Source organism: Hyperolius riggenbachi, chromosome 3, assembly GCF_040937935.1.
Source record: "Hyperolius riggenbachi isolate aHypRig1 chromosome 3, aHypRig1.pri, whole genome shotgun sequence".
Classification (NCBI taxonomy): Eukaryota; Metazoa; Chordata; class Amphibia; order Anura; family Hyperoliidae; genus Hyperolius; species Hyperolius riggenbachi.
Window position 1 is genome coordinate 658,893 of NC_090648.1, and position 9,117 is coordinate 668,009.

The 9,117-nt window shown below is 50.9% G+C and overlaps 1 pseudogene; it reads right to left on the reverse strand.

The window, feature by feature from the left end:
• Positions 1-126: 126 nt before the first annotated feature.
• Positions 127-7,396, reverse strand: LOC137560803 (axoneme-associated protein mst101(2)-like; annotated as a pseudogene).
• Between the last annotated feature and the right edge of the window lie 1,721 nt (positions 7,397-9,117).

The following is a 9,117-nucleotide window of genomic DNA, read 5'->3' on the forward strand; positions in this document are numbered from 1 at the left end:
GCAGGAAGCTTCTGCCTCCATTTCTGTTTTCTTGCGGGAAGCTTTTGCCTCCATTTCTTCTTTCCTGCGGGAAGCTTCTGCCTCCATTTCTGCTTTCCTGTGGGAAGCTTCTACCTCCATTTCTTTTTACCTGTGGGAAGCTTCTGCCTCCATTTCTGCTTTCTTGTGGGCAGCTTCTGCCTCCATTTCTGCTTTCTTGCGGGAAGCTTCTGCCTCCATTTCTGCTTTCTTGCGGGCAGCTTCTGCCTCCATTTCTGCTTTCTTGCGGGAAGCTTCTGCCTCTATTTCTGCTTTCTTGCGGGAAGCTTCTACCTCCATTTCTGCTTTCTTGCGGGAAGCTTCTGCCTCCATTTCTGCTTTCGTGCGGGAAGCTTCTGCCTCCATTTCTGATTTCCTGTGGGAAGCTTCTGCCTCCATTTCTGCTTTCTTGCAGGAAGCTTCTGCCTCCATTTCTGTTTTCTTCCGGGAAGCTTCTGCTCCATTTATGCTTTCCTGTGGGAAGCTTCTGCCTCCATTTCTGCTTTCTTGCAGGAAGCTTCTGCCTCCATTTCTGTTTTCTTGCGGGAAGCTTTTGCCTCCATTTCTTCTTTCCTGCGGGAAGCTTCTGCCTCCATTTCTGCTTTCCTGTGGGAAGCTTCTACCTCCATTTCTTTTTACCTGTGGGAAGCTTCTGCCTCCATTTCTGCTTTCTTGTGGGCAGCTTCTGCCTCCATTTCTGCTTTCTTGCGGGAAGCTTCTGCCTCCATTTCTGCTTTCTTGCGGGCAGCTTCTGCCTCCATTTCTGCTTTCTTGCGGGAAGCTTCTCCCTCTATTTCTGCTTTCTTGCGGGAAGCTTCTACCTCCATTTCTGCTTTCTTGCGGGAAGCTTCTGCCTCCATTTCTGCTTTCGTGCGGGAAGCTTCTGCCTCCATTTCTGTTTTCTTGCGGGAAGCTTCTGCCTCCATTTCTGATTTCCTGTGGGAAGCTTCTGCCTCCATTTCTGCTTTCTTGCAGGAAGCTTCTGCCTCCATTTCTGTTTTCTTGCGGGAAGCTTCTGCCTCCATTTCTGCTTTCTTGCGGGCAGCTTCTGCCTCCATTTCTGCTTTCTTGCGGGAAGCTTCTGCCTCCATTTCTGCTTTCTTGCGGGAAGCTTCTGCATCCATTTCTGTTTTCTTCCGGGCAGCTTCTGCCTCCATTTATGCTTTCCTGTGGGAAGCTTCTGCCTCCATTTCTGCTTTCTTGCAGGAAGCTTCTGCCTCCATTTCTGTTTTCTTGCGGGAAGCTTTTGCCTCCATTATTTCTTTCCTGCGGGAAGCTTCTGCCTCCATTTCTGCTTTCCTGTGGGAAGCTTCTACCTCCATTTCTTTTCCCTGTGGGAAGCTTCTGCCTCCATTTCTGCTTTCTTGTGGGCAGCTTCTGCCTCCATTTCTGCTTTCTTTTGGGCAGCTTCTGCCTCCATTTCTGCTTTCTTGCGGGAAGCTTCTGCCTCCATTTCTGCTTTCTTGCGGGAAGCTTCTACCTCCATTTCTGCTTTCTTGCAGGAAGCTTCTGCCTCCATTTCTGCTTTCTTGCGGGAAGCTTCTGCATCCATTTCTGTTTTCTTCCGGGAAGCTTCTGCCTCCATTTATGCTTTCCTGTGGGAAGCTTCTGCCTCCATTTCTGCTTTCTTGCAGGAAGCTTCTGCCTCCATTTCTGTTTTCTTGCGGGAAGCTTTTGCCTCCATTTCTTCTTTCCTGCGGGAAGCTTCTGCCTCCATTTCTGCTTTCCTGTGGGAAGCTTCTACCTCCATTTCTTTTTACCTGTGGGAAGCTTCTGCCTCCATTTCTGCTTTCTTGTGGGCAGCTTCTGCCTCCATTTCTGCTTTCTTGTGGGAAGCTTCTGCCTCCATTTCTGCTTTCTTGCGGGCAGCTTCTGCCTCCATTTCTGCTTTCTTGCGGGAAGCTTCTGCCTCTATTTCTGCTTTCTTGCGGGAAGCTTCTACCTCCATTTCTGCTTTCTTGCGGGAAGCTTCTGCCTCCATTTCTGCTTTCGTGCGGGAAGCTTCTGCCTCCATTTCTGTTTTCTTGCGGGAAGCTTCTGCCTCCATTTCTGATTTCCTGTGGGAAGCTTCTGCCTCCATTTCTGCTTTCTTGCAGGAAGCTTCTGCCTCCATTTCTGTTTTCTTGCGGGAAGCTTCTGCCTCCATTTCTGCTTTCTTGCGGGCAGCTTCTGCCTCCATTTCTGCTTTCCTGTGGGAAGCTTCTGCCTCCATTTCTTCTTTCCTGCGGGAAGCTTCTGCCTCCATTTCTGCTTTCCTGTGGGAAGCTTCTGCCTCCATTTCTTCTTTCCTGCGGGCAGCTTCTGCCTCTATTTCTGCTTTCTTGCGGGAAGCTTCTGCCTCCATTTCTGCTTTCTTGCGGGAAGCTTCTGCCTCCATTTCTGCTTTCTTGCTGGCAGCTTCAGCCTCCATTTCTGCTTTTTTGCGGGAAGCTTCAGCCTCCATTTCTGCTTTCCTGTGGGAAGCTTCTGCCTCCATCTCTGCTTTCTTGCGGGAAGCTTATGCCACCATTTCTGCTTTCTTGCGGGCAGCTTCTGCCTCCATTTCTGCTTTCTTGCGGGAAGCTTCTGCCTCCATTTCTGCTTTCTTGCGAGAAGCTTCGTCCCCCATTTCTGTTTTCCTGTGGCAAGCTTCTGCCTCCATTTCTGCTTTCTTGTGGGAAGCTTCTGCCTCCATTTCTGCTTTCTTGCGGGAAGCTTCAGCCTCCATTTCTGTTTTCTTGCGGGAAGCTTCTGCCTCTATTTCTGCTTTCCTGCGGGAAGCTTCTGCCTCCATTTTTGTTTTCCTGTGGGCAGCTTCTGCCTCCATTTCTGCTTTCCTGTGGGAAGCTTCTGCCTCCATTTCTGCTTTCCTGTGGGAAGCTTCTGCCTCCATTTCTGCTTTCTTGCGGGAAGCTTCTGCCTCCATTTCTGCTTTCCTGTGGGAAGCTTCTGCCTCCATTTCTGCTTTCTTGCGGGCAGCTTCTGCCACCATTTCTGCTTTCTTGCGGGAAGCTTCTGCCTCCATTTCTGCTTTCTTGTGGGCAGCTTCTGCCTCCATTTCTGCTTTCTTGCGGGCAGCTTCTGCCTCCATTTCTGCTTTTTTGCGGGAAGCTTCTGCCTCCATTTCTGCTTTCTTGCGGGAAGCTTCTGCCTCCATTTCTGCTTTCTTGCGGGAAGCTTCTGCCTCCATTTCTGCTTTCTTGCGGGAAGCTTCTGCCTCCATTTCTTTTTTCCTGTGGGAAGCTTCTGCCTCCATTTCTGCTTTCTTGTGGGAAGCTTCTGCCTCCATTTCTGCTTTCTTGCTTGAAGCTTCTGCCTCCATTTCTTTTTTCCTGCGGGAAGCTTCTGCCTCCATTTCTGCTTTCCTGTGGGAAGCTTCTGCCTCCATTTCTGCTTTCTTGCGGGAAGCTTCTTCCTCCATTTCTGCTTTCCTGTAGGAAGCTTCTGCCTCCATTTCTGCTTTCTTGCGGGCAGCTTCTGCCACCATTTCTGCTTTCTTGCGGGAAACTTCTGCCTCCATTTCTGCTTTCTTGCGGGCAGCTTCTGCCTCCATTTCTGCTTTCTTGCGGGCAGCTTCTGCCTCCATTTCTGCTTTCTTGCGGGAAGCTTCTGCCTCCATTTCTGCTTTCTTGCGGGAAGCTTCTGCCTCCATTTCTGCTTTCCTGTGGGAAGCTTCTGCCTCCATTTCTGCTTTCCTGTGGGAAGCTTCTGCCTCCATTTCTGCTTTCTTGCGGGAAGCTTCTGCCTCCATTTCTGCTTTCCTTCGGGAAGCTTCTGCCTCCATTTCTGCTTTCTTGCGGGCAGCTTCTGCCACCATTTCTGCTTTCTTGCGGGAAGCTTTTGATTCCATTTCTGCTTTCTTGTGGGCAGCTTCTGCCTCCATTTCTGCTTTCTTGCGGGCAGCTTCTGCCTCCATTTCTGCTTTCTTGCAGGAAGCTTCTGCCTCCATTTCTGCTTTCTTGCGGGAAGCTTCTGCCTCCATTTCTTTTTTCCTGCGGAAAGCTTCTGCCTCCATTTCTGCTTTCCTGTGGGAAGCTTCTGCCTCCATTTCTGCTTTCTTGCGGGAAGCTTCTGCCTCCATTTCTGCTTTCCTGTAGGAAGCTTCTGCCTCCATTTCTGCTTTCTTGCGGTGCAGCTTCTGCCACTATTTCTGCTTTCTTGCGGGATACTTCTGCCTCCATTTCTGCTTTCTTGCGGGCAGCTTCTGCCTCCATTTCTGCTTTCTTGCGGGAAGCTTCTGCCTCCATTTCTGATTTCTTGCGGGAAGCTTCTGCCTCCATTTCTGCTTTCCTGTGGGAAGCTTCTGCCTCCATTTCTGCTTTCCTGTGGGAAGCTTCTGCCTCCATTTCTGCTTTTTGCGGGAAGCTTCTGCCTCCATTTCTGCTTTCCTTCGGGAAGCTTCTGCCTCCATTTCTGCTTTCTTGCGGGCAGCTTCTGCCACCATTTCTGCTTTCTTGCGGGAAGCTTCTGATTCCATTTCTGCTTTCTTGTGGGCAGCTTCTGCCTCCATTTCTGCTTTCTTGCGGGCAGCTTCTGCCTCCATTTCTGCTTTCTTGCAGGAAGCTTCTGCCTCCATTTCTGCTTTCTTGCGGGAAGCTTCTGCCTCCATTTCTGCTTTCTTGCGGGCAGTTTCAACCTCCATTTCTGCTTTTTTGCGGAAAGCTTCAGCCTCCATTTCTGCTTTCCTGTGGGAAGCTTCTGCCTCCATCTCTGCTTTCTTGCGGGAAGCTTATGCCACCATTTTTGCTTTCTTGCGGGAAGCTTCTGCCTCCATTTCTGCTTTCTTGCGAGAAGCTTCGTCCTCCATTTCTGTTTTCCTGTGGCAAGCTTCTGCCTCCATTTCTGCTTTCTTGTGGGAAGCTTCTGCCTCCATTTCTGCTTTCTTGCGGGAAGCTTCAGCCTCCATTTCTGTTTTCCTGTGGGCAGCTTCTGCCTCCATTTCTGCTTTCCTGTGGGAAGCTTCTGCCTCCATTTCTGCTTTCTTGCGGGCAGCTTCTGCCACCATTTCTGCTTTCTTGCGGGAAGCTTCTGCCTCCATTTCTACTTTCTTGTGGGCAGCTTCTGCCTCCATTTCTGCTTTCTTGCGGGCAGCTTCTGCCTCCATTTCTGCTTTCTTGCGGGAAGCTTCTGCCTCCATTTCTGCTTTCTTGCGGGAAGCTTCTGCCTCCATTTCTGCTTTCCTGTAGGAAGCTTCTGCCTCCATTTCTGCTTTCTTGCGGGCAGCTTCTGCCACCATTTCTGCTTTCTTGCGGGAAACTTCTGCCTCCATTTCTGCTTTCTTGCGGGCAGCTTCTGCCTCCATTTCTGCTTTCTTGCGGGAAGCTTCTGCCTCCATTTCTGCTTTCTTGCGGGAAGCTTCTGCCTCCATTTCTGCTTTCCTGTGGGAAGCTTCTGCCTCCATTTCTGCTTTCCTGTGGGAAGCTTCTGCCTCCATTTCTGCTTTCTTGCGGGAAGCTTCTGCCTCCATTTCTGCTTTCCTGCGGGAAGCTTCTGCCTCCATTTCTGCTTTCTTGCGGGCAGCTTCTGCCACCATTTCTGCTTTCTTGCGGGAAGCTTCTGATTCCATTTCTGCTTTCTTGTGGGCAGCTTCTGCCTCCATTTCTGCTTTCTTGCGGGCAGCTTCTGCCTCCATTTCTGCTTTCTTGCAGGAAGCTTCTGCCTCCATTTCTGCTTTCTTGCGGGAAGCTTCTGCCTCCATTTCTGCTTTCTTGCGAGAAGCTTCTGCCTCCATTTCTGCTTTCTTGCGGCAAGCTTCTGCCTCCATTTCTTTTTTGCTGTGGGAAGCTTCTGCCTCCATTTCTGCTTTCTTGCGGGAAGCTTCTGCCTCCATTTCTGCTTTCTTGTGGGCAGCTTCTGCCTCCATTTCTGCTTTCTTGTGTGCAGCTTTTGCCTCTATTTCTGCTTTCTTGCGGGAAGCTTCTGCCACCATTTCTGCTTTCTTGCGGGAAGCTTCTGCCTCCATTTCTGCTTTCTTGTGGGCAGCTTCTGCCTCCATTTCTGCTTTCTTGCGGGCAGCTTCTGCCTCCATTTCTGCTTTCTTGCGGGAAGCTTCTGCCTCCATTTCTGCTTTCTTGCGGGAAGCTTCTGCCTCCATTTCTGTTTTCTTGCAAAATGCTTCTGCCTCCATTTCTGCTTTCTTGCGGGAAGCTTCTGCCTCCATTTCTTTTTTGCTGTGGGAAGCTTCTGCCTCCATTTCTGCTTTCTTGCGGGAAGCTTCTGCCTCCATTTCTGCTTTCTTGTGGGCAGCTTCTGCCTCCATTTCTGCTTTCTTGTGGGCAGCTTCTGCCTCCATTTCTGCTTTCTTGTGGGAAGCTTCTGCCTCAATTTCTGCTTTCTTGCGGGAAGCTTCTGCCTCCATTCCTTTTTTCCTGTGGGAAGCTTCTGCCTCCATTTCTGCTTTCTTGTGGGCAGCTTCTGCCTCCATTTCTGCTTTCTTGTGGGCAGCTTCTGCCTCCATTTCTGCTTTCGTGTGGGAAGCTTCTGACTCCATTTCTGCTTTCTTGCGGGAAGCTTCTACCTCCATTTCTGCTTTCTTGTGGGAAGCTTCTGCCTCCATTTCTGCTTTCTTGTGGGAAGCTTCTGCCTCCATTTCTGCTTTCTTGTGGGAAGCTTCTGCCTCCATTTCTGCTTTCTTGTGGGCAGCTTCTGCCTCCATTTCTGCTTTCTTGTGGGCAGCTTCTGCCTCCATTTCTGCTTTCTTGCGGGAAGCTTCTGCCTCCATTTCTGTCTTCTTGCGGGAAGCTTCTGCCTCCATTTCTGCTTTCTTGCGGGCAGCTTCTGCCTCCATTTCTGCTTTCCTGTGGGCAGCTTCTGCCTCCATTTCTGCTTTCCTGTGGGAAGCTTCTGCCTCCATTTCTTCTTTCCTGCGGGAAGCTTCTGCCTCCATTTCTGCTTTCCTGTGGGAAGCTTCTGCCTCCATTTCTTCTTTCCTGCGGGAAGCTTCTGCCTCCATTTCTGCTTTCTTGCGGGAAGCTTCTGCCTCCATTTCTGCTCTTCTGTGGGAAGCTTCTGCCTCCATTTCTGCTTTCTTGCGGGCAGCTTCTGCCTCCATTTCTGCTTTCTTGCGGGCAGCTTCTGCCTCCATTCCTGCTTACTCGTGGGCAGCTTCTGCTTCCATTTCTGCTTTCTTGCGGGCAGCTTCTGCTTCCATTTCTGCTTTCTTGTGGGCAGCTTCTGCCTCCATTTCTGCTTTCTTGTGGGAAGCTTCTGCTTCCATTTCTGCTTTCTTGTGGGAAGCTTCTGCCTCCATTTCTGCTTTCTTGCGGGAAGCTTCTGCCTCCATTTCTGCTTTCCTGCGGGAAGCTTCTGCCTCCATTTCTTCTTTCTTGCGGGAAGCTTCTGCCTCCATTTCTGCTTTCTTGCGGGAAGCTTCTGCCTCCATTTCTGCTTTCTTGCGGGAAGCTTCTGCCTCCATTTCTTCTTTCTTGCGGGAAGCTTCTGCCTCCATTTCTGCTTTCTTGCTGGAAGCTTCTGCCTCCATTTCTGCTTTCTTGCGGGAAGCTTCTGCCTCCATTTCTGCTTTCCTGTGGGCAGCCTCTGCCTCCATTTCTCACACCTTGGCAGCCTCTACCTCTGCACGAGCCCTTACAAGTTCACTAAGGGTGGAACTTCTTGAGTGGGATGATCTTGAAGATCTCTTAGTGTGTCTAGTAGATGTGGAGCGATGAGATGCAGTTTTTTTTGCAGCTGTGTAATTCTTGCCTCTACATTAGCTTTAGTTGTAGACACCTTTATATTTCTCTCCTGGTTCAGATGTTCAAACCTTTTTCGGCCCGGTTCACATTAGAGTTCCCTGTCCGGATCCACCTGATCGGATCCGGACCGTATACTGTACAAACGGAACGTACGTTCCGCATAGCAATGCAAAGTCTATGCGGACGTTCACATGCATACGTTCCGTACAGAACGGAGCCGGATCGGATCCGGACTCCGGAGGCTTTTCCAACATGCGCTATTTTTTGGGTCCGGATCATCCGGCCCACGCACCCGGACCGGATCCTGACTGCACCATGCGGATGTGGAAACCTATGGGGAACGGAAAGCACAGAACACACTGGAGACAAACACCTGACATTCTACCCCACTCCCTATGCATATCATAGCGGCCATTTCGGATGGGGACACATGGGCCCAGCATGTCTGGAGTGGAGCAGCAGTGACAGACGGGCTGGAGCTGTTTGGCAGAATGTCGGAGGTGGAGGTGAGGCCTACAGCGGAGGACCTGATTGTACAGGTGCACCTTCTGCAGACCCCAACAACTTTAAAGGTATTTTGTTATTTTTTTACGATCCAGATCCGGATGGCAGCCTGATACAGTCCTGATGCAAACGGTCCGGATCGGATCTGGATCGGAACCGTATGGTTCCAATCCGGATCAGGTCCTGATACGATCCGGATCTGGTCCGTTTGCATGCCAAAACGCAAGTGTGAACGGGGCCTAAGTTATTCTAAAGATTCTTCTGTGTTTGTGCTCCTTAGGAATGACGTGTACTTAGTTAGAGTGACCAGACGTCCCGGATTGCCCGGGACACGTCCCGGATTCGGGGTCCGCTGTCCCAGGCTTAATGAGGTCCCGGGAAACGTCCCGCTTTCAGCAGCGGGACGTCCCGGCCTCGGGGCTCTGGCCACTCTCTCCTCAATGAACTGGCAGCGGCGTCTATAGACGCCGTGCCAGTTCATTGCCCGCAGCCCCGCTCCAGCCTCCTCTTCCGGTGTCTGTTTCCGACACCGGCAGGCGAGCAGGGCTACGGCAAGATGGCTGCCGGAGCCCTGTACTGGAGACCTATTTGTGTCACTAGTACAGGGCTTCGGGCGCCATCTTGCCATAGCCCTGTCAGCGCTGGAGAGAAGAGCAGGAGGAGGAAGACGGTCCCGGGACGGAGCAGCGCGCCAGAGGCCGGACACTTCTGCCAGGTGAGTAAATGCTTTCTTTTCCAAGTGAAATGTTTGCCCGCATTGTTTCTTTTCCAGGTGAAATGTTTGCCCGCATTGTTTCTTTTCCAGGTGAAATGTTTGCCCGCATTGTTTCTTTTCCAGGTGAAATGTTTGCCCGCATTGTTTCTTTTCCAGGTGAAATGTTTGCCCGCATTGTTTCTTTTCCAGGTGAAATGTTTGCCCGCA